At 40.2% G+C, this 25,351-nt stretch overlaps 1 pseudogene; it reads left to right on the forward strand.

Moving 5' to 3' along the window:
- Positions 1 to 25,351, forward strand: part of LOC124018301 — a 96,667-nt pseudogene that overhangs the window by 29,259 nt on the left and 42,057 nt on the right.

The following is a 25,351-nucleotide window of genomic DNA, read 5'->3' on the forward strand; positions in this document are numbered from 1 at the left end:
TGTCTGTGTCTCCTGTAGTGAGAACATGTCTACCTGTCATCAGAAGGGGGAAAGGAGAAGATTAATTGTGTGTCGTCTGCATAGCAAGATAAGGAGAACCAGTGACTGTTATGACAGAGCCAAACTAGTCCTAGCGAGTCCAGGAGGGCCAAGAACAGAGCCCTGGGGTCCAGTGGTGTCTGTGGGAGGGAGTGTCTACACGCCAGTGGAGACCTGTCAGTGTCAACTGCGTGGCCGCGCCGAGAGTGTCACTCGGAGAGGGTGGAGAAGGAGTGATCTGAGGTTCAGTGTCGAAGGCAGCCGATAGATCTAGAGAGGATGAGTGCAGAGTGAGAGTTAGTGTTACTCTAGCAGTGCGGAGTGCCTCCGTGATACAGTGGAGAACAGTCTCAGTTGAATGACTAGTCTTGAAACCTGACTGATTTGGAATAGTGGTCATTCATAGTGGAGAACTAGAGTCTACCAGTGGACACGTCTTTAGGAGAGAACTAGTGTCTACTGTATAGTGGAGAACTAGTGTCTAGTAGAAGGGATTGTTAGTGTCATTAATGTGTTAATGTGTGTGAGAACTGTGTTACTGTGTGTGGAGTGTGTGTTAATGTGTGTGGAGAACAGTGTTAATGTGTTAATGTGTTAATGTGTGTGTTAATGTGTGTGTGTGGAGTTAATGTGTGTGTGTGTGTTAATGTGTGTGTGTTAATGTGTGTGTGTGGAGAACTAGTGTCTACTGGTATAGTGGAGAACTAGTGTTTGTACCCTGTCAGGTCTAGAAGCAGAATGGTATAGTGAGAACTAGTGGTCTACTGTATAGTGAGAGAAGCTAGTGGAACACGGTCTAGTGGAGACATCGAGTGTTCGCTCAGGGAGAACAGTGATCATACAGGCAAGACTCCTAGTGTGTGTTACAGGAAGTTGGAGAAGTTGGACTGTATAGTGGAGAACTAGTGTCTACTGTATAGTGGAGAACTAGTGTTTGTCTACTGTATAGTGGAGAACTAGTGTCTACTCTATAGTGGAGAACTAGTGTCTACTGTATAGTGGAGAACTAGTGTGTCTACTGTATAGTGGAGAACTAGTGTTTGTCTACTGTATAGTGGAGAACTAGTGTCTGTGTATAGTGGAGAACTAGTGTCTAATAGTGGAGAACTGGTGTCTATAGCGGAGAACTAGTGTCTACTGTATAGTGGAGAACTAGTGTCTACTGTATAGCGGAGAACTGGTGTCTATAGCGGAGAACTAGTGTCTACTGTATAGTGGAGAACTAGTGTCTACTGTATAGCGGAGAACTAGTGTCTACTGTATAGTGGAGAACTAGTGTCTACTGTATAGTGGAGAACTAGTGTCTACTGTATAGTGGAGAACTAGTGTCTACTGTATAGTGGAGAACTAGTGTCTACTGTATAGTGGAGAACTAGTGTGTCTACTGTATAGTGGAGAACTAGTGTCTACTGTATAGTGGAGAACTAGTGTGTCTACTCTATAGTGGAGAACTAGTGTCTGTCTACTGTATAGTGGAGAACTAGTGTGTCTACTGTATAGTGGAGAACTAGTGTCTACTGTATAGTGGAGAACTAGTGTCTACTGTATAGTGGAGAACTAGTGTCTACTGTATAGTGGAGAACTAGTGTCTACTGTATAGTGGAGAACTAGTGTCTACTCTATAGTGGAGAACTAGTGTCTACTGTATAGTGGAGAACTGGTGTCTACTGTATAGTGGAGAACTAGTGTCTACTGTATAGTGGAGAACTAGTGTCTACTGTATAGTGGAGAACTAGTGTCTACTGTATAGCGGAGAACTAGTGTCTACTGTATAGTGGAGAACTAGTGTTTGTCTACTCTATAGCGGAGAACTAGTTTGTCTACTGTATAGTGGAGAACTAGTGTTTGTCTACTGTATAGCGGAGAACTAGTGTCTACTGTATAGTGGAGAACTAGTGTCTACTGTATAGTGGAGAACTAGTGTCTACTCTATAGTGGAGAACTAGTGTTTGTCTACTGTATAGTGGAGAACTAGTTTGTCTACTCTATAGTGGAGAACTAGTGTCTACTGTATAGTGGAGAACTAGTGTTTGTCTACTCTATAGTGGAGAACTAGTGTCTACTCTATAGTGGAGAACTAGTGTTTGTCTACTCTATAGTGGAGAACTAGTGTTTGTCTACTCTATAGTGGAGAACTAGTGTCTACTCTATAGTGGAGAACTAGTGTTTGTCTACTATAGTGGAGAACTAGTGTTTGTCTACTGTATAGCGGAGAACTAGTGTTTGTCTACTCTATAGTGGAGAACTAGTGTGTCTACTGTATAGTGGAGAACTAGTGTCTACTGTATAGTGGAGAACTAGTGTTTGTCTACTCTATAGTGGAGAACTAGTGTCTACTCTATAGCGGAGAACTAGTGTTTGTCTAGCGGAGAACTAGTGTTTGTCTACTGTATAGCGGAGAACTAGTGTCTACTGTATAGTGGAGAACTAGTGTCTACTGTATAGCGGAGAACTAGTGTCTACTCTATAGTGGAGAACTAGTGTCTACTCTATAGTGGAGAACTAGTGTCTACTCTATAGTGGAGAACTAGTGTCTACTCTATAGTGGAGAACTAGTGTCTACTCTATAGTGGAGAACTAGTTTGTCTACTCTATAGTGGAGAACTAGTGTTTGTCTACTCTATAGTGGAGAACTAGTTTGTCTACTCTATAGTGGAGAACTAGTGTCTACTGTATAGTGGAGAACTAGTGTTTGTCTACTCTATAGTGGAGAACTAGTGTTTGTCTACTCTATAGCGGAGAACTAGTTTGTCTACTCTATAGTGGAGAACTAGTGTTTGTCTACTCTATAGTGGAGAACTAGTGTTTGTCTACTCTATAGTGGAGAACTAGTGTCTACTCTATAGTGGAGAACTAGTGTTTGTCTACTCTATAGTGGAGAACTAGTGTTTGTCTACTCTATAGTGGAGAACTAGTGTCTTGGTAGAGTGGAGAACTAGTGTCAGGGTAGTAGTTGGAGAACTAGTGACTACCCTCTATAATGGAGACATGACTGTAAGTGTGAGAACTAGTGTCTTCTATAGTGGCATATACTATTGTCTACTTATAGTGGAGAACTAGTGTTTGTCTACTCTATAGTGGAGAACTAGTGTTTGTCTACTCTATAGTGGAGAACTAGTGTTTGTCTACTCTATAGTGGAGAACTAGTGTTTGTCTACTCTAGCGGAGAACTAGTGTTTGTCTACTCTATAGTGGAGAACTAGTGTTTGTCTACTCTATAGCGGAGAACTAGTGTTTGTCTACTCTATAGTGGAGAACTAGTGGTCTACTGTATAGGAGAACTAGTGTCTACTCTATAGTGGAGAACTAGTGTCTTATAGTGGAGAACTAGTGTCTACTCTATAGTGGAGAACTAGTGTCTACTCTATAGTGGAGAACTAGTGTTTGTCTACTCTATAGTGGAGAACTAGTGTCTACTCTATAGTGGAGAACTAGTGTTTGTCTACTCTATAGTGGAGAACTAGTGTTTGTCTACTCTATAGTGGAGAACTAGTGTTTGTCTACTCTATAGTGGAGAACTAGTGTTTGTCTACTCTATAGTGGAGAACTAGTGTTTGTCTACTCTATAGTGGAGAACTAGTTTGTCTACTCTATAGCGGAGAACTAGTGTTTGTCTACTCTATAGCGGAGAACTAGTGTCTACTGTATAGCGGAGAGTGTCTACTCTATAGTGGAGAACTAGTGTCTACTCTATAGTGGAGAACTAGTGTCTACTCTATAGTGGAGAACTAGTGTCTACTCTATAGTGGAGAACTAGTGTTTGTCTACTCTATAGTGGAGAACTAGTGTCTACTCTATAGTGGAGAACTAGTGTCTACTCTATAGTGGAGAACTAGTGTTTGTCTACTCTATAGTGGAGAACTAGTGTTTGTCTACTCTATAGTGGAGAACTAGTGTTTGTCTACTCTATAGTGGAGAACTAGTGTTTGTCTACTCTATAGTGGAGAACTAGTGTTTGTCTACTCTATAGTGGAGAACTAGTGTTTGTCTACTCTATAGTGGAGAACTAGTGTTTGTCTACTCTATAGTGGAGAACTAGTGTTTGTCTACTCTATAGTGGAGAACTAGTGTTTGTAGACATGGCTATAGCCAGGAGAACTAGTTCTATGTATAGTGGGACCACTACGTGTCTAATGTATGGAGAATGACTGTAAGTCGCTTTGGATAGCTAAATGGAGAATTAGTATTATGTCTACTCTATAGTGGAGAACTAGTGTTTGTCTACTCTATAGTGGAGAACTAGTGTTTGTCTACTCTATAGTGGAGAACTAGTGTTTGTCTACTCTATAGTGGAGAACTAGTGTTTGTCTACTCTATAGTGGAGAACTAGTGTTTGTCTACTCTATAGTGGAGAACTAGTGTCTACTGTATAGCGGAGAACTAGTGTCTACTGTATAGTGGAGAACTAGTGTCTACTCTATAGTGGAGAACTAGTGTCTACTCTATAGTGGAGAACTAGTGTTTGTCTACTCTATAGTGGAGAACTAGTGTTTGTCTACTGTATAGTGGAGAACTAGTTTGTCTACTGTATAGTGGAGAACTAGTGTCTACTGTATAGTGGAGAACTAGTGTCTACTGTATAGTGGAGAACTAGTGTCTACTGTATAGTGGAGAACTAGTGTCTACTCTATAGTGGAGAACTAGTGTTTGTCTACTCTATAGTGGAGAACTAGTGTTTGTCTACTGTATAGTGGAGAACTAGTGTTTGTCTACTGTATAGTGGAGAACTAGTGTTTGTCTACTGTATAGTGGAGAACTAGTGTTTGTCTGTATAGTGGAGAACTAGTGTCTACTCTATAGTGGAGAACTAGTGTCTACTGTATAGTGGAGAACTAGTGTCTACTGTATAGTGGAGAACTAGTGTCTACTGTATAGTGGAGAACTAGTGTCTACTGTATAGTGGAGAACTAGTGTCTACTCTATAGTGGAGAACTAGTGTCTACTCTATAGTGGAGAACTAGTGTGTCTACTCTATAGTGGAGAACTAGTGTTTGTCTACTGTATAGTGGAGAACTAGTGTTTGTCTACTGTATAGTGGAGAACTAGTGTTTGTCTACTGTATAGTGGAGAACTAGTGTCTACTGTATAGTGGAGAACTAGTGTTTGTCTACTGTATAGTGGAGAACTAGTGTTTGTCTACTGTATAGTGGAGAACTAGTGTCTACTCTATAGTGGAGAACTAGTGTCTACTGTATAGCGGAGAACTAGTGTCTACTCTATAGTGGAGAACTAGTGTTTGTCTACTGTATAGTGGAGAACTAGTGTCTACTCTATAGTGGAGAACTAGTGTCTACTGTATAGCGGAGAACTAGTGTCTACTCTATAGCGGAGAACTAGTGTCTACTCTATAGTGGAGAACTAGTGTCTACTCTATAGTGGAGAACTAGTGTCTACTGTATAGTGGAGAACTAGTGTTTGTCTACTGTATAGTGGAGAACTAGTGTCTACTCTATAGTGGAGAACTAGTGTCTACTCTATAGTGGAGAACTAGTGTTTGTCTACTCTATAGTGGAGAACTAGTGTCTACTGTATAGTGGAGAACTAGTGTCTACTCTATAGTGGAGAACTAGTGTCTACTGTATAGTGGAGAACTGGTGTCTACTGTATAGTAGAGAACTAGTGTCTACTGTATAGTGGAGAACTAGTGTCTACTGTATAGTGGAGAACTAGTGTCTACTGTATAGTGGAGAACTAGTGTCTATAGTGGAGAACTAGTGTCTACTCTATAGTGGAGAACTAGTGTCTACTATGTGGAGAACTAGTGTCTACTGTAGTGGAGAACTAGTGTTTGTCTACTGTATAGTGGAGAACTAGTGTTTGTCTACTCTATAGTGGAGAACTAGTGTTTGTCTACTCTATAGTGGAGAACTAGTGTTTGTCTACTCTATAGTGGAGAACTAGTGTTTGTCTACTCTATAGTGGAGAACTAGTGTTTGTCTACTCTATAGTGGAGAACTAGTGTTTGTCTACTCTATAGTGGAGAACTAGTGTTTGTCTACTCTATAGTGGAGAACTAGTGTCTACTGTATAGCGGAGAACTAGTGTTTGTCTACTCTATAGTGGAGAACTAGTTTGTCTACTCTATAGTGGAGAACTAGTGTCTACTCTATAGTGGAGAACTAGTTTGTCTACTCTATAGCGGAGAACTAGTGTCTACTCTATAGTGGAGAACTAGTGTCTACTGTATAGTGGAGAACTAGTGTCTACTCTATAGTGGAGAACTAGTGTCTACTTATAGTGGAGAACTAGTGTCTACTATAGTGGAGAACTAGTGTCTACTCTATAGTGGAGAACTAGTGTCTGTCTACTCTATAGTGGAGAACTAGTGTTTGTCTACTCTATAGTGGAGAACTAGTGTTTGTCTACTCTATAGTGGAGAACTAGTGTTTGTCTACTCTATAGTGGAGAACTAGTGTTTGTCTACTCTATAGTGGAGAACTAGTGTTTGTCTACTCTATAGTGGAGAACTAGTGTTTGTCTACTCTATAGTGGAGAACTAGTGTTTGTCTACTGTATAGTGGAGAACTAGTGTTTGTCTACTCTATAGTGGAGAACTAGTGTTTGTCTACTCTATAGTGGAGAACTAGTGTTTGTCTACTCTATAGTGGAGAACTAGTGTCTACTCTATAGTGGAGAACTAGTGTTTGTCTACTCTATAGTGGAGAACTAGTGTTTGTCTACTCTATAGTGGAGAACTAGTGTTTGTCTACTCTATAGTGGAGAACTAGTGTTTGTCTACTCTATAGTGGAGAACTAGTGTCTTGGTAGAGCATGGCGCTTGTAACGCCTAGTGGGTTCGTGGACCACCCACTACAATGTATGCACACATGACTGTAAGTCGCTTTGGATAAAAGCGTCTGCTAAATGGCATTTATTATGGAGAATTATTATTACTCTATAGTGGAGAACTAGTGTTTGTCTACTCTATAGTGGAGAACTAGTGTTTGTCTACTCTATAGTGGAGAACTAGTGTTTGTCTACTCTATAGCGGAGAACTAGTGTTTGTCTACTGTATAGTGGAGAACTAGTGTTTGTCTACTCTATAGTGGAGAACTAGTGGCTACTGTATAGTGGAGAACTAGTGTCTACTGTATAGTGGAGAACTAGTGTCTACTCTATAGTGAACTAGTGTCTACTCTATAGTGGAGAACTAGTGTCTACTCTATAGTGGAGAACTAGTGTTTGTCTACTCTATAGTGGAGAACTAGTGTTTGTCTACTCTATAGTGGAGAACTAGTTTGTCTACTCTATAGTGGAGAACTAGTGTTTGTCTACTCTATAGTGGAGAACTAGTGTTTGTCTACTCTATAGTGGAGAACTAGTGTTTGTCTACTCTATAGTGGAGAACTAGTGTTTGTCTACTCTATAGCGGAGAACTAGTGTTTGTCTACTCTATAGCGGAGAACTAGTGTTTGTCTACTCTATAGCGGAGAACTAGTGTTTGTCTACTCTATAGTGAGAACTAGTGTTTGTCTACTCTATAGCGGAGAACTAGTGTCTACTGTATAGTGGAGAACTAGTGTCTACTGTATAGTGGAGAACTAGTGTCTACTCTATAGTGGAGAACTAGTGTCTACTCTATAGTGGAGAACTAGTGTCTACTCTATAGTGGAGAACTAGTGTCTACTCTATAGTGGAGAACTAGTGTCTACTCTATAGTGGAGAACTAGTGTTTGTCTACTCTATAGTGGAGAACTAGTTTGTCTACTCTATAGTGGAGAACTAGTGTTTGTCTACTCTATAGTGGAGAACTAGTGGAGAACTAGTGTTTGTCTACTCTATAGTGGAGAACTAGTGGTCTACTCTATAGTGGAGAACTAGTGTTTGTCTACTCTATAGTGGAGAACTAGTGTTTGTCTACTCTATAGTGGAGAACTAGTGTTTGTCTACTCTATAGTGGAGAACTAGTGTTTGTCTACTCTATAGTGGAGAACTAGTGTTTGTCTACTCTATAGTGGAGAACTAGTGTTTGTCTACTCTATAGTGGAGAACTAGTGTTTGTAGAGCATGGCGCTTGTAACGCCAGGGTAGTGGGTTCGATCCCGGGACCAACTACGTACAATGTATGCACACATGACTGTAAGTAGCTTTGGAGAACTAGTATTATTACTCTATAGTGGAGAACTAGTGTTTGTCTACTCTATAGTGGAGAACTAGTGTTTGTCTACTCTATAGTGGAGAACTAGTGTTTGTCTACTCTATAGCGGAGAACTAGTGTTTGTCTACTCTATAGCGGAGAACTAGTGTTTGTCTACTCTATAGCGGAGAACTAGTGGCTACTGTATAGTGGAGAACTAGTGTCTACTGTATAGTGGAGAACTAGTGTCTACTCTATAGTGGAGAACTAGTGTCTACTCTATAGTGGAGAACTAGTGTTTGTCTACTGTATAGTGGAGAACTAGTGTCTACTGTATAGTGGAGAACTAGTGTCTACTGTATAGTGGAGAACTAGTGTCTACTCTATAGCGGAGAACTAGTGTCTACTGTATAGCGGAGAACTAGTGTCTACTCTATAGTGGAGAACTAGTGTTTGTCTACTCTATAGTGGAGAACTAGTGTTTGTCTACTCTATAGTGGAGAACTAGTGTTTGTCTACTGTATAGTGGAGAACTAGTGTTTGTCTACTGTATAGTGGAGAACTAGTGTTTGTCTACTGTATAGTGGAGAACTAGTGTCTACTCTATAGTGGAGAACTAGTGTTTGTCTACTGTATAGTGGAGAACTAGTGTTTGTCTACTGTATAGTGGAGAACTAGTGTTTGTCTACTGTATAGTGGAGAACTAGTGTCTACTCTATAGTGGAGAACTAGTGTCTACTCTATAGTGGAGAACTAGTGTCTACTCTATAGTGGAGAACTAGTGTTTGTCTACTGTATAGTGGAGAACTAGTGTCTACTGTATAGTGGAGAACTAGTGTCTACTCTATAGTGGAGAACTAGTGTTTGTCTACTGTATAGTGGAGAACTAGTGTTTGTCTACTGTATAGTGGAGAACTAGTGTCTACTCTATAGTGGAGAACTAGTGTCTACTGTATAGTGGAGAACTAGTGTCTACTCTATAGTGGAGAACTAGTGTCTACTCTATAGTGGAGAACTAGTGTTTGTCTACTCTATAGTGGAGAACTAGTGTCTACTGTATAGTGGAGAACTAGTGTCTACTGTATAGTGGAGAACTAGTGTCTACTCTATAGCGGAGAACTAGTGTCTACTGTATAGTGGAGAACTAGTGTCTACTCTATAGTGGAGAACTAGTGTTTGTCTACTCTATAGTGGAGAACTAGTGTTTGTCTACTCTATAGTGGAGAACTAGTGTTTGTCTACTCTATAGTGGAGAACTAGTGTTTGTCTACTGTATAGTGGAGAACTAGTGTTTGTCTACTGTATAGTGGAGAACTAGTGTCTACTCTATAGTGGAGAACTAGTGTTTGTCTACTGTATAGTGGAGAACTAGTGTTTGTCTACTGTATAGTGGAGAACTAGTGTCTACTGTATAGCGGAGAACTAGTGTCTACTCTATAGTGGAGAACTAGTGTTTGTCTACTGTATAGTGGAGAACTAGTGTCTACTCTATAGCGGAGAACTAGTGTCTACTCTATAGTGGAGAACTAGTGTCTACTCTATAGTGGAGAACTAGTGTCTACTCTATAGTGGAGAACTAGTGTCTACTGTATAGTGGAGAACTAGTGTCTACTCTATAGTGGAGAACTAGTGTTTGTCTACTGTATAGTGGAGAACTAGTGTTTGTCTACTGTATAGTGGAGAACTAGTGTTTGTCTACTGTATAGTGGAGAACTAGTGTCTACTCTATAGTGGAGAACTAGTGTCTACTGTATAGCGGAGAACTAGTCTCTACTCTATAGTGGAGAACTAGTGTTTGTCTACTGTATAGTGGAGAACTAGTGTCTACTGTATAGCGGAGAACTAGTGTCTACTGTATAGCGGAGAACTAGTGTCTACTCTATAGCGGAGAACTAGTGTCTACTCTATAGTGGAGAATTAGTGTCTACTCTATAGTGGAGAACTAGTGTCTACTGTATAGTGGAGAACTAGTGTTTGTCTACTGTATAGTGGAGAACTAGTGTCTACTCTATAGTGGAGAACTAGTGTCTACTCTATAGTGGAGAACTAGTGTTTGTCTACTGTATAGCGGAGAACTAGTGTTTGTCTACTCTATAGCGGAGAACTAGTGTCTACTGTATAGCGGAGAACTAGTGTCTACTGTATAGCGGAGAACTAGTGTCTACTGTATAGCGGAGAACTAGTGTCTACTGTATAGTGGAGAACTAGTGTCTACTCTATAGTGGAGAACTAGTGTCTACTCTATAGTGGAGAACTAGTGTCTACTGTATAGTGGAGAACTAGTGTTTGTCTACTGTATAGCGGAGAACTAGTGGCTACTGTATAGCGGAGAACTAGTGTCTACTGTATAGCGGAGAACTAGTGTCTACTCTATAGTGGAGAACTAGTGTCTACTGTATAGTGGAGAACTAGTGTCTACTGTATAGTGGAGAACTAGTGTCTACTGTATAGTGGAGAACTAGTGTCTACTGTATAGTGGAGAACTAGTGTTTGTCTACTGTATAGTGGAGAACTAGTGTCTACTGTATAGTGGAGAACTAGTGTCTACTCTATAGTGGAGAACTAGTGTCTACTGTATAGTGGAGAACTAGTGTCTACTCTATAGTGGAGAACTAGTGTGTGTCTACTCTATAGTGGAGAACTAGTGTTTGTCTACTCTATAGTGGAGAACTAGTGTTTGTCTACTCTATAGTGGAGAACTAGTGTTTGTCTACTCTATAGTGGAGAACTAGTGTTTGTCTACTCTATAGTGGAGAACTAGTGTTTGTCTACTCTATAGTGGAGAACTAGTGTTTGTCTACTCTATAGTGGAGAACTAGTGTTTGTCTACTCTATAGCGGAGAACTAGTGTCTACTGTATAGCGGAGAACTAGTGTCTACTGTATAGCGGAGAACTAGTGTCTACTGTATAGCGGAGAACTAGTGTCTACTGTATAGTGGAGAACTAGTGTCTACTGTATAGTGGAGAACTAGTGTCTACTGTATAGTGGAGAACTAGTGTCTACTGTATAGTGGAGAACTAGTGTCTACTGTATAGTGGAGAACTAGTGTCTACTGTATAGTGGAGAACTAGTGTCTACTGTATAGTGGAGAACTAGTGTCTACTGTATAGTGGAGAACTAGTGTCTACTGTATAGTGGAGAACTAGTGTCTACTGTATAGTGGAGAACTAGTGTCTACTCTATAGTGGAGAACTAGTGTCTACTCTATAGCGGAGAACTAGTGTCTACTGTATAGTGGAGAACTAGTGTCTACTGTATAGCGGAGAACTAGTGTCTACTCTATAGTGGAGAACTAGTGTCTACTCTATAGTGGAGAACTAGTGTCTACTCTATAGTGGAGAACTAGTGTCTACTCTATAGTGGAGAACTAGTGTCTACTCTATAGTGGAGAACTAGTGTCTACTCTATAGCGGAGAACTAGTGTCTACTCTATAGCGGAGAACTAGTGTCTACTCTATAGCGGAGAACTAGTGTCTACTCTATAGCGGAGAACTAGTGTCTACTCTATAGCGGAGAACTAGTGTCTACTCTATAGCGGAGAACTAGTGTCTACTCTATAGTGGAGAACTAGTGTCTACTCTATAGTGGAGAACTAGTGTTTGTCTACTCTATAGTGGAGAACTAGTGTCTACTCTATAGCGGAGAACTAGTGTCTACTCTATAGCGGAGAACTAGTGTCTACTCTATAGCGGAGAACTAGTGTCTACTCTATAGCGGAGAACTAGTGTCTACTCTATAGTGGAGAACTAGTGTCTACTCTATAGTGGAGAACTAGTGTCTACTCTATAGTGGAGAACTAGTGTCTACTCTATAGTGGAGAACTAGTGTTTGTCTACTGTATAGTGGAGAACTAGTGTCTACTCTATAGTGGAGAACTAGTGTTTGTCTACTGTATAGTGGAGAACTAGTGTTTGTCTACTGTATAGTGGAGAACTAGTGTTTGTCTACTGTATAGTGGAGAACTAGTGTCTACTCTATAGCGGAGAACTAGTGTCTACTGTATAGCGGAGAACTAGTGTTTGTCTACTGTATAGTGGAGAACTAGTGTTTGTCTACTGTATAGTGGAGAACTAGTGTTTGTCTACTGTATAGCGGAGAACTAGTGTCTACTCTATAGCGGAGAACTAGTGTCTACTCTATAGCGGAGAACTAGTGTCTACTGTATAGCGGAGAACTAGTGTCTACTCTATAGTGGAGAACTAGTGTCTACTCTATAGTGGAGAACTAGTGTCTACTCTATAGTGGAGAACTAGTGTTTGTCTACTGTATAGTGGAGAACTAGTGTTTGTCTACTGTATAGTGGAGAACTAGTGTTTGTCTACTGTATAGTGGAGAACTAGTGTTTGTCTACTGTATAGTGGAGAACTAGTGTCTACTCTATAGTGGAGAACTAGTGTCTACTGTATAGCGGAGAACTAGTGTCTACTCTATAGTGGAGAACTAGTGTCTACTCTATAGTGGAGAACTAGTGTCTACTCTATAGTGGAGAACTAGTGTCTACTGTATAGTGGAGAACTAGTGTTTGTCTACTGTATAGTGGAGAACTAGTGTCTACTGTATAGTGGAGAACTAGTGTCTACTCTATAGTGGAGAACTAGTGTCTACTCTATAGTGGAGAACTAGTGTCTACTGTATAGTGGAGAACTAGTGTCTACTGTATAGTGGAGAACTAGTGTCTACTGTATAGTGGAGAACTAGTGTTTGTCTACTGTATAGTGGAGAACTAGTGTTTGTCTACTGTATAGTGGAGAACTAGTGTTTGTCTACTGTATAGTGGAGAACTAGTGTCTACTCTATAGTGGAGAACTAGTGTCTACTGTATAGCGGAGAACTAGTGTCTACTCTATAGTGGAGAACTAGTGTCTACTCTATAGTGGAGAACTAGTGTCTACTCTATAGTGGAGAACTAGTGTCTACTGTATAGTGGAGAACTAGTGTCTACTGTATAGTGGAGAACTAGTGTCTACTGTATAGTGGAGAACTAGTGTCTACTGTATAGTGGAGAACTAGTGTCTACTGTATAGTGGAGAACTAGTGTCTACTGTATAGTGGAGAACTAGTGTCTACTCTATAGTGGAGAACTAGTGTCTACTCTATAGTGGAGAACTGGTGTCTACTGTATAGTGGAGAACTAGTGTCTACTGTATAGTGGAGAACTAGTGTCTACTGTATAGTGGAGAACTAGTGTCTACTCTATAGTGGAGAACTAGTGTCTACTCTATAGTGGAGAACTAGTGTCTACTCTATAGTGGAGAACTAGTGTCTACTCTATAGTGGAGAACTAGTGTCTACTCTATAGTGGAGAACTAGTGTCTACTCTATAGTGGAGAACTAGTGTCTACTCTATAGTGGAGAACTAGTGTCTACTCTATAGTGGAGAACTAGTGTTTGTCTACTCTATAGTGGAGAACTAGTGTTTGTCTACTCTATAGTGGAGAACTAGTGTTTGTCTACTCTATAGTGGAGAACTAGTGTTTGTCTACTCTATAGTGGAGAACTAGTGTTTGTCTACTCTATAGTGGAGAACTAGTGTTTGTCTACTCTATAGTGGAGAACTAGTGTTTGTCTACTCTATAGTGGAGAACTAGTGTTTGTCTACTCTATAGTGGAGAACTAGTGTTTGGTAGAGCATGGCGCTTGTAACGCCAGGGTAGTGGGTTCGATCCCCGGGACCACCCATACGTACAATGTATGCACACATGACTGTAAGTCGCTTTGGATAAAAGCGTCTGCTAAATGGCATATATTATTATTATTATTATTATTATTACTCTATAGTGGAGAACTAGTGTTTGTCTACTCTATAGTGGAGAACTAGTGTTTGTCTACTCTATAGTGGAGAACTAGTGTTTGTCTACTCTATAGCGGAGAACTAGTGTTTGTCTACTCTATAGCGGAGAACTAGTGTTTGTCTACTCTATAGCGGAGAACTAGTGTTTGTCTACTCTATAGCGGAGAACTAGTGTCTACTGTATAGTGGAGAACTAGTGTCTACTGTATAGTGGAGAACTAGTGTCTACTCTATAGTGGAGAACTAGTGTCTACTCTATAGTGGAGAACTAGTGTCTACTCTATAGTGGAGAACTAGTGTTTGTCTACTCTATAGTGGAGAACTAGTGTTTGTCTACTCTATAGTGGAGAACTAGTGTTTGTCTACTCTATAGTGGAGAACTAGTGTTTGTCTACTCTATAGTGGAGAACTAGTGTTTGTCTACTCTATAGTGGAGAACTAGTGTTTGTCTACTCTATAGTGGAGAACTAGTGTTTGTCTACTCTATAGTGGAGAACTAGTGTTTGTCTACTCTATAGCGGAGAAGTAGTGTTTGTCTACTCTATAGCGGAGAACTAGTGTCTACTCTATAGCGGAGAACTAGTGTCTACTCTATAGCGGAGAACTAGTGTCTACTCTATAGTGGAGAACTAGTGTCTACTGTATAGTGGAGAACTAGTGTCTACTGTATAGTGGAGAACTAGTGTCTACTCTATAGTGGAGAACTAGTGTCTACTCTATAGTGGAGAACTAGTGTCTACTCTATAGTGGAGAACTAGTGTCTACTCTATAGTGGAGAACTAGTGTCTACTCTATAGTGGAGAACTAGTGTCTACTCTATAGTGGAGAACTAGTGTCTACTCTATAGTGGAGAACTAGTGTTTGTCTACTCTATAGTGGAGAACTAGTGTTTGTCTACTCTATAGTGGAGAACTAGTGTTTGTCTACTCTATAGTGGAGAACTAGTGTTTGTCTACTCTATAGTGGAGAACTAGTGTTTGTCTACTCTATAGTGGAGAACTAGTGTTTGTCTACTCTATAGTGGAGAACTAGTGTTTGTCTACTCTATAGTGGAGAACTAGTGTTTGTCTACTCTATAGTGGAGAACTAGTGTTTGTCTACTCTATAGTGGAGAACTAGTGTTTGTCTACTCTATAGTGGAGAACTAGTGTTTGTCTACTCTATAGTGGAGAACTAGTGTTTGGTAGAGCATGGCGCTTGTAACGCCAGGGTAGTGGGTTCGATCCCCGGGACCACCCATACGTACAATGTATGCACACATGACTGTAAGTCGCTTTGGATAAAAGCGGCTGCTAAATGGCATATATTATTATTATTATTATTATTATTACTCTATAGTGGAGAACTAGTGTTTGTCTACTCTATAGTGGAGAACTAGTGTTTGTCTACTCTATAGTGGAGAACTAGTGTTTGTCTACTCTATAGCGGAGAACTAGTGTTTGTCTACTGTATAGTGGAGAACTAGTGTCTACTCTATAGTGGAGAACTAGTGTCTACTCTATAGTGGAGAACTAGTGTCTACTCTATAGTGGAGAACTAGTGTCTACTCTATAGTGGAGAACTAGTGTTTGTCTACTCTATAGTGGAGAACTAGTGTTTGTCTACTGTATAGTGGAGAACTAGTGTTTGTCTACTGTATAGTGGAGAACTAGTGTCTACTGTATAGTGGAGAACTAGTGTCTACTGTATAGTGGAGAACTAGTGTCTACTGTATAGTGGAGAACTAGTGTCTACTGTATAGTGGAGAACTAGTGTCTACTGTATAGTGGAGAACTAGTGTCTACTGTATAGTGGAGAACTAGTGTCTACTCTATAGCGGAGAACTAGTGTCTACTCTATAGTGGAGAACTAGTGTTTGTCTACTCTATAGTGGAGAACTAGTGTTTGTCTACTCTATAGTGGAGAACTAGTGTTTGTCTACTCTATAGTGGAGAACTAGTGTTTGTCTACTGTATAGCGGAGAACTAGTGTTTGTCTACTCTATAGCGGAGAACTAGTGGCTACTGTATAGCGGAGAACTAGTGTCTACTGTATAGTGGAGAACTAGTGTCTACTCTATAGTGGAGAACTAGTGTCTACTCTATAGTGGAGAACTAGTGTTTGTCTACTCTATAGTGGAGAACTAGTGTTTGTCTACTGTATAGTGGAGAACTAGTGTTTGTCTACTGTATAGTGGAGAACTAGTGTTTGTCTACTGTATAGTGGAGAACTAGTGTTTGTCTACTGTATAGTGGAGAACTAGTGTCTACTGTATAGTGGAGAACTAGTGTCTACTGTATAGTGGAGAACTAGTGTCTACTGTATAGTGGAGAACTAGTGTCTACTGTATAGTGGAGAACTAGTGTCTACTGTATAGTGGAGAACTAGTGTCTACTGTATAGTGGAGAACTAGTGTCTACTCTATAGTGGAGAACTAGTGTTTGTCTACTCTATAGTGGAGAACTAGTGTTTGTCTACTCTATAGTGGAGAACTAGTGTTTGTCTACTCTATAGTGGAGAACTAGTGTTTGTCTACTGTATAGTGGAGAACTAGTGTTTGTCTACTGTATAGTGGAGAACTAGTGTTTGTCTACTGTATAGTGGAGAACTAGTGTCTACTGTATAGTGGAGAACTAGTGTCTACTCTATAGTGGAGAACTAGTGTTTGTCTACTGTATAGTGGAGAACTAGTGTCTACTCTATAGTGGAGAACTAGTGTCTACTGTATAGCGGAGAACTAGTGTCTACTCTATAGTGGAGAACTAGTGTTTGTCTACTGTATAGTGGAGAACTAGTGTCTACTCTATAGCGGAGAACTAGTGTCTACTCTATAGTGGAGAACTAGTGTCTACTCTATAGTGGAGAACTAGTGTCTACTCTATAGTGGAGAACTAGTGTCTACTGTATAGTGGAGAACTAGTGTCTACTCTATAGTGGAGAACTAGTGTTTGTCTACTGTATAGTGGAGAACTAGTGTTTGTCTACTGTATAGTGGAGAACTAGTGTTTGTCTACTGTATAGTGGAGAACTAGTGTCTACTCTATAGTGGAGAACTAGTGTCTACTGTATAGCGGAGAACTAGTGTCTACTCTATAGTGGAGAACTAGTGATTGTCTACTGTATAGTGGAGAACTAGTGTCTACTCTATAGTGGAGAACTAGTGTCTACTGTATAGCGGAGAACTAGTGTCTACTGTATAGCGGAGAACTAGTGTCTACTCTATAGTGGAGAACTAGTGTCTACTCTATAGTGGAGAACTAGTGTCTACTGTATAGTGGAGAACTAGTGTTTGTCTACTGTATAGTGGAGAACTAGTGTTTGTCTACTGTATAGTGGAGAACTAGTGTCTACTCTATAGTGGAGAACTAGTGTCTACTCTATAGTGGAGAACTAGTGTTTGTCTACTGTATAGTGGAGAACTAGTGTTTGTCTACTCTATAGTGGAGAACTAGTGTCTACTGTATAGCGGAGAACTAGTGTCTACTGTATAGCGGAGAACTAGTGTCTACTGTATAGCGGAGAACTAGTGTCTACTGTATAGTGGAGAACTAGTGTCTACTCTATAGTGGAGAACTAGTGTCTACTCTATAGTGGAGAACTAGTGTCTACTGTATAGTGGAGAACTAGTGGCTACTGTATAGCGGAGAACTAGTGTCTACTGTATAGTGGAGAACTAGTGTCTACTCTATAGTGGAGAACTAGTGTCTACTGTATAGTGGAGAACTAGTGTCTACTGTATAGTGGAGAACTAGTGTCTACTGTATAGTGGAGAACTAGTGTCTACTGTATAGTGGAGAACTAGTGTCTACTGTATAGTGGAGAACTAGTGTTTGTCTACTGTATAGTGGAGAACTAGTGTCTACTGTATAGTGGAGAACTAGTGTCTACTCTATAGTGGAGAACTAGTGTCTACTCTATAGTGGAGAACTAGTGTCTACTGTATAGTGGAGAACTAGTGTCTACTCTATAGTGGAGAACTAGTGTTTGTCTACTCTATAGTGGAGAACTAGTGTTTGTCTACTCTATAGTGGAGAACTAGTGTTTGTCTACTCTATAGTGGAGAACTAGTGTTTGTCTACTCTATAGTGGAGAACTAGTGTTTGTCTACTCTATAGTGGAGAACTAGTGTTTGTCTACTCTATAGTGGAGAACTAGTGTTTGTCTACTCTATAGTGGAGAACTAGTGTTTGTCTACTCTATAGCGGAGAACTAGTGTTTGTCTACTCTATAGCGGAGAACTAGTGTCTACTGTATAGCGGAGAACTAGTGTCTACTGTATAGCGGAGAACTAGTGTCTACTGTATAGTGGAGAACTAGTGTCTACTGTATAGTGGAGAACTAGTGTCTACTCTATAGTGGAGAACTAGTGTCTACTGTATAGCGGAGAACTAGTGTCTACTCTATAGTGGAGAACTAGTGATTGTCTACTGTATAGTGGAGAACTAGTGTCTACTCTATAGTGGAGAACTAGTGTCTACTGTATAGCGGAGAACTAGTGTCTACTGTATAGCGGAGAACTAGTGTCTACTCTATAGTGGAGAACTAGTGTCTACTCTATAGTGGAGAACTAGTGTCTACTGTATAGTGGAGAACTAGTGTTTGTCTACTGTATAGTGGAGAACTAGTGTTTGTCTACTGTATAGTGGAGAACTAGTGTCTACTCTATAGTGGAGAACTAGTGTCTACTCTATAGTGGAGAACTAGTGTTTGTCTACTGTATAGTGGAGAACTAGTGTTTGTCTACTGTATAGTGGAGAACTAGTGTCTACTGTATAGTGGAGAACTAGTGTCTACTGTATAGCGGAGAACTAGTGTCTACTGTATAGCGGAGAACTAGTGTCTACTGTATAGTGGAGAACTAGTGTCTACTCTATAGTGGAGAACTAGTGTCTACTCTATAGTGGAGAACTAGTGTCTACTGTATAGTGGAGAACTAGTGTCTACTGTATAGCGGAGAACTAGTGTCTACTGTATAGTGGAGAACTAGTGTCTACTCTATAGTGGAGAACTAGTGTCTACTGTATAGTGGAGAACTAGTGTCTACTGTATAGTGGAGAACTAGTGTCTACTGTATAGTGGAGAACTAGTGTCTACTGTATAGTGGAGAACTAGTGTCTACTGTATAGTGGAGAACTAGTGTTTGTCTACTGTATAGTGGAGAACTAGTGTCTACTGTATAGTGGAGAACTAGTGTCTACTCTATAGTGGAGAACTAGTGTCTACTGTATAGTGGAGAACTAGTGTCTACTCTATAGTGGAGAACTAGTGTTTGTCTACTCTATAGTGGAGAACTAGTGTTTGTCTACTCTATAGTGGAGAACTAGTGTTTGTCTACTCTATAGTGGAGAACTAGTGTTTGTCTACTCTATAGTGGAGAACTAGTGTTTGTCTACTCTATAGTGGAGAACTAGTGTTTGTCTACTCTATAGTGGAGAACTAGTGTTTGTCTACTCTATAGTGGAGAACTAGTGTTTGTCTACTCTATAGCGGAGAACTAGTGTTTGTCTACTCTATAGCGGAGAACTAGTGTCTACTGTATAGCGGAGAACTAGTGTCTACTGTATAGCGGAGAACTAGTGTCTACTGTATAGTGGAGAACTAGTGTCTACTGTATAGTGGAGAACTAGTGTCTACTGTATAGTGGAGAACTAGTGTCTACTGTATAGTGGAGAACTAGTGTCTACTGTATAGTGGAGAACTAGTGTCTACTGTATAGTGGAGAACTAGTGTCTACTGTATAGTGGAGAACTAGTGTCTACTGTATAGTGGAGAACTAGTGTCTACTGTATAGTGGAGAACTAGTGTCTACTGTATAGTGGAGAACTAGTGTCTACTGTATAGTGGAGAACTAGTGTCTACTGTATAGTGGAGAACTAGTGTCTACTGTATAGTGGAGAACTAGTGTCTACTGTATAGTGGAGAACTAGTGTCTACTGTATAGTGGAGAACTAGTGTCTACTGTATAGTGGAGAACTAGTGTCTACTGTATAGTGGAGAACTAGTGTCTACTGTATAGCGGAGAACTAGTGTCTACTGTATAGCGGAGAACTAGTGTCTACTGTATAGCGGAGAACTAGTGTCTACTCTATAGTGGAGAACTAGTGTCTACTCTATAGTGGAGAACTAGTGTCTACTCTATAGTGGAGAACTAGTGTCTACTCTATAGTGGAGAACTAGTGTCTACTCTATAGTGGAGAACTAGTGTTTGTCTACTCTATAGTGGAGAACTAGTGTTTGTCTACTCTATAGCGGAGAACTAGTGTCTACTCTATAGCGGAGAACTAGTGTCTACTCTATAGCGGAGAACTAGTGTCTACTCTATAGTGGAGAACTAGTGTCTACTCTATAGTGGAGAACTAGTGTCTACTCTATAGTGGAGAACTAGTGTCTACTCTATAGTGGAGAACTAGTGTTTGTCTACTCTATAGTGGAGAACTAGTGTTTGTCTACTGTATAGCGGAGAACTAGTGTCTACTCTATAGCGGAGAACTAGTGTCTACTCTATAGCGGAGAACTAGTGTCTACTCTATAGCGGAGAACTAGTGTCTACTCTATAGTGGAGAACTAGTGTCTACTCTATAGTGGAGAACTAGTGTTTGTCTACTCTATAGTGGAGAACTAGTGTTTGTCTACTGTATAGTGGAGAACTAGTGTTTGTCTACTGTATAGTGGAGAACTAGTGTTTGTCTACTGTATAGTGGAGAACTAGTGTTTGTCTACTGTATAGTGGAGAACTAGTGTTTGTCTACTGTATAGTGGAGAACTAGTGTTTGTCTACTGTATAGCGGAGAACTAGTGTCTACTCTATAGCGGAGAACTAGTGTCTACTGTATAGCGGAGAACTAGTGTCTACTGTATAGTGGAGAACTAGTGTTTGTCTACTGTATAGCGGAGAACTAGTGTTTGTCTACTGTATAGCGGAGAACTAGTGTCTACTGTATAGCGGAGAACTAGTGTCTACTCTATAGCGGAGAACTAGTGTTTGTCTACTGTATAGTGGAGAACTAGTGTTTGTCTACTGTATAGTGGAGAACTAGTGTTTGTCTACTGTATAGTGGAGAACTAGTGTTTGTCTACTGTATAGTGGAGAACTAGTGTCTACTCTATAGTGGAGAACTAGTGTCTACTGTATAGCGGAGAACTAGTGTCTACTCTATAGTGGAGAACTAGTGTTTAGTGGAGAACTAGTGTCTACTCTATAGTGGAGAACTAGTGTCTACTGTATAGTGGAGAACTAGTGTCTACTGTATAGTGGAGAACTAGTGTCTACTGTATAGTGGAGAACTAGTGTCTACTCTATAGTGGAGAACTAGTGTCTACTTATAGTGGAGAACTAGTGTCTACTGTATAGTGGAGAACTAGTGTCTACTGTATAGTGGAGAACTAGTGTCTACTCTATAGTGGAGAACTAGTGTTTGTCTACTGTATAGTGGAGAACTAGTGTTTGTCTACTGTATAGTGGAGAAGTGTCTACTCTATAGTGGAGTGTTCTACTGTAGCGGAGAACTAGTGTCTACTCTATAGTGGAGAACTAGTGTCTACTCTATAGTGGAGAACTAGTGTCTACTCTATAGTGGAGAACTAGTGTCTACTCTATAGTGGAGAACTAGTGTCTACTGTATAGTGGAGAACTAGTGTCTACTGTATAGTGGAGAACTAGTGTCTACTCTATAGTGGAGAACTAGTGTCTACTCTATAGTGGAGAACTAGTGTCTACTGTATAGTGGAGAACTAGTGTCTACTGTATAGTGGAGAACTAGTGTCTACTGTATAGCGGAGAACTAGTGTCTGTATAGCGGAGAACTAGTGTCTACTCTATAGCGGAGAACTAGTGTCTACTCTATAGTGGAGAACTAGTGTCTACTCTATAGTGGAGAACTAGTGTCTACTCTATAGTGGAGAACTAGTGTCTACTCTATAGTGGAGAACTAGTGTTTGTCTACTCTATAGTGGAGAACTAGTGTTTGTCTACTCTATAGTGGAGAACTAGTGTTTGTCTACTCTATAGTGGAGAACTAGTGTTTGTCTACTCTATAGTGGAGAACTAGTGTTTGTCTACTCTATAGTGGAGAACTAGTGTTTGTCTACTCTATAGTGGAGAACTAGTGTTTGTCTACTCTATAGCGGAGAACTAGTGTTTGTCTACTCTATAGCGGAGAACTAGTGTCTACTGTATAGCGGAGAACTAGTGTCTACTCTATAGCGGAGAACTAGTGTCTACTCTATAGTGGAGAACTAGTGTTTGTCTACTGTATAGTGGAGAACTAGTGTTTGTCTACTGTATAGTGGAGAACTAGTGTTTGTCTACTGTATAGTGGTGAACTAGTGTCTACTGTATAGTGGAGAACTAGTGTCTACTGTATAGTGGAGAACTAGTGTCTACTGTATAGTGGAGAACTAGTGTCTACTGTATAGCGGAGAACTAGTGTCTACTGTATAGCGGAGAACTAGTGTCTACTCTATAGTGGAGAACTAGTGTTTGTCTACTGTATAGTGGAGAACTAGTGTTTGTCTACTGTATAGTGGAGAACTAGTGTTTGTCTACTGTATAGTGGAGAACTAGTGTTTGTCTACTGTATAGTGGAGAACTAGTGTTTGTCTACTGTATAGTGGAGAACTAGTGTCTACTCTATAGTGGAGAACTAGTGTCTACTGTATAGCGGAGAACTAGTGTCTACTCTATAGCGGAGAACTAGTGTCTACTGTATAGCGGAGAACTAGTGTCTACTCTATAGCGGAGAACTAGTGTCTACTCTATAGCGGAGAACTAGTGTCTACTGTATAGTGGAGAACTAGTGTTTGTCTACTGTATAGTGGAGAACTAGTGTTTGTCTACTGTATAGTGGAGAACTAGTGTCTACTCTATAGCGGAGAACTAGTGTCTACTGTATAGCGGAGAACTAGTGTCTACTCTATAGTGGAGAACTAGTGTCTACTCTATAGTGGAGAACTAGTGTCTACTGTATAGTGGAGAACTAGTGTTTGTCTACTGTATAGTGGAGAACTAGTGTTTGTCTACTGTATAGTGGAGAACTAGTGTCTACTCTATAGTGGAGAACTAGTGTCTACTCTATAGTGGAGAACTAGTGTTTGTCTACTGTATAGTGGAGAACTAGTGTTTGTCTACTCTATAGTGGAGAACTAGTGTCTACTGTATAGCGGAGAACTAGTGTCTACTGTATAGCGGAGAACTAGTTTCTACTGTATAGCGGAGAACTAGTGGAGAACTAGTGTCTACTCTATAGTGGAGAACTAGTGTCTACTCTATAGTGGAGAACTAGTGTCTACTGTATAGTGGAGAACTAGTGGCTACTGTATAGCGGAGAACTAGTGTCTACTGTATAGTGGAGAACTAGTGTCTACTCTATAGTGGAGAACTAGTGTCTACTGTATAGTGGAGAACTAGTGTCTACTGTATAGTGGAGAACTAGTGTCTACTGTATAGTGGAGAACTAGTGTCTACTGTATAGTGGAGAACTAGTGTCTACTGTATAGTGGAGAACTAGTGTTTGTCTACTGTATAGTGGAGAACTAGTGTCTACTGTATAGTGGAGAACTAGTGTCTACTCTATAGTGGAGAACTAGTGTCTACTGTATAGTGGAGAACTAGTGTCTACTCTATAGTGGAGAACTAGTGTTTGTCTACTCTATAGTGGAGAACTAGTGTTTGTCTACTCTATAGTGGAGAACTAGTGTTTGTCTACTCTATAGTGGAGAACTAGTGTTTGTCTACTCTATAGTGGAGAACTAGTGTTTGTCTACTCTATAGTGGAGAACTAGTGTTTGTCTACTCTATAGTGGAGAACTAGTGTTTGTCTACTCTATAGTGGAGAACTAGTGTTTGTCTACTCTATAGCGGAGAACTAGTGTTTGTCTACTCTATAGCGGAGAACTAGTGTCTACTGTATAGCGGAGAACTAGTGTCTACTGTATAGCGGAGAACTAGTGTCTACTGTATAGTGGAGAACTAGTGTCTACTGTATAGTGGAGAACTAGTGTCTACTGTATAGTGGAGAACTAGTGTCTACTGTATAGTGGAGAACTAGTGTCTACTGTATAGTGGAGAACTAGTGTCTACTGTATAGTGGAGAACTAGTGTCTACTGTATAGTGGAGAACTAGTGTCTACTGTATAGTGGAGAACTAGTGTCTACTGTATAGTGGAGAACTAGTGTCTACTGTATAGTGGAGAACTAGTGTCTACTGTATAGTGGAGAACTAGTGTCTACTGTATAGTGGAGAACTAGTGTCTACTGTATAGTGGAGAACTAGTGTCTACTGTATAGTGGAGAACTAGTGTCTACTGTATAGTGGAGAACTAGTGTCTACTGTATAGTGGAGAACTAGTGTCTACTGTATAGTGGAGAACTAGTGTCTACTGTATAGTGGAGAACTAGTGTCTACTGTATAGTGGAGAACTAGTGTCTACTGTATAGCGGAGAACTAGTGTCTACTGTATAGCGGAGAACTAGTGTCTACTCTATAGTGGAGAACTAGTGTCTACTCTATAGTGGAGAACTAGTGTCTACTCTATAGTGGAGAACTAGTGTCTACTCTATAGTGGAGAACTAGTGTCTACTCTATAGTGGAGAACTAGTGTTTGTCTACTCTATAGTGGAGAACTAGTGTTTGTCTACTCTATAGCGGAGAACTAGTGTCTACTCTATAGCGGAGAACTAGTGTCTACTCTATAGCGGAGAACTAGTGTCTACTGTATAGTGGAGAACTAGTGTCTACTGTATAGTGGAGAACTAGTGTCTACTGTATAGTGGAGAACTAGTGTCTACTGTATAGTGGAGAACTAGTGTCTACTGTATAGTGGAGAACTAGTGTCTACTCTATAGTGGAGAACTAGTGTCTACTGTATAGTGGAGAACTAGTGTCTACTGTATAGTGGAGAACTAGTGTCTACTGTATAGTGGAGAACTAGTGTTTGTCTACTGTATAGTGGAGAACTAGTGTTTGTCTACTGTATAGTGGAGAACTAGTGTCTACTCTATAGTGGAGAACTAGTGTCTACTGTATAGCGGAGAACTAGTGTCTACTCTATAGTGGAGAACTAGTGTCTACTCTATAGTGGAGAACTAGTGTCTACTCTATAGTGGAGAACTAGTGTCTACTCTATAGTGGAGAACTAGTGTCTACTGTATAGTGGAGAACTAGTGTCTACTGTATAGTGGAGAACTAGTGTCTACTCTATAGTGGAGAACTAGTGTCTACTCTATAGTGGAGAACTAGTGTCTACTGTATAGTGGAGAACTAGTGTCTACTGTATAGTGGAGAACTAGTGTCTACTGTATAGTGGAGAACTAGTGTCTCTCTATAGTGGAGAACTAGTGTCTACTCTATAGTGGAGAACTAGTGTCTACTGTATAGTGGAGAACTAGTGTCTACTGTATAGTGGAGAACTAGTGTCTACTCTATAGTGGAGAACTAGTGTCTACTGTATAGTGGAGAACTAGTG

The sequence above is a fragment of the Oncorhynchus gorbuscha genome, unplaced genomic scaffold (assembly GCF_021184085.1).
Source record: "Oncorhynchus gorbuscha isolate QuinsamMale2020 ecotype Even-year unplaced genomic scaffold, OgorEven_v1.0 Un_scaffold_472, whole genome shotgun sequence".
Lineage (NCBI taxonomy): Eukaryota > Metazoa > Chordata > Actinopteri > Salmoniformes > Salmonidae > Oncorhynchus > Oncorhynchus gorbuscha.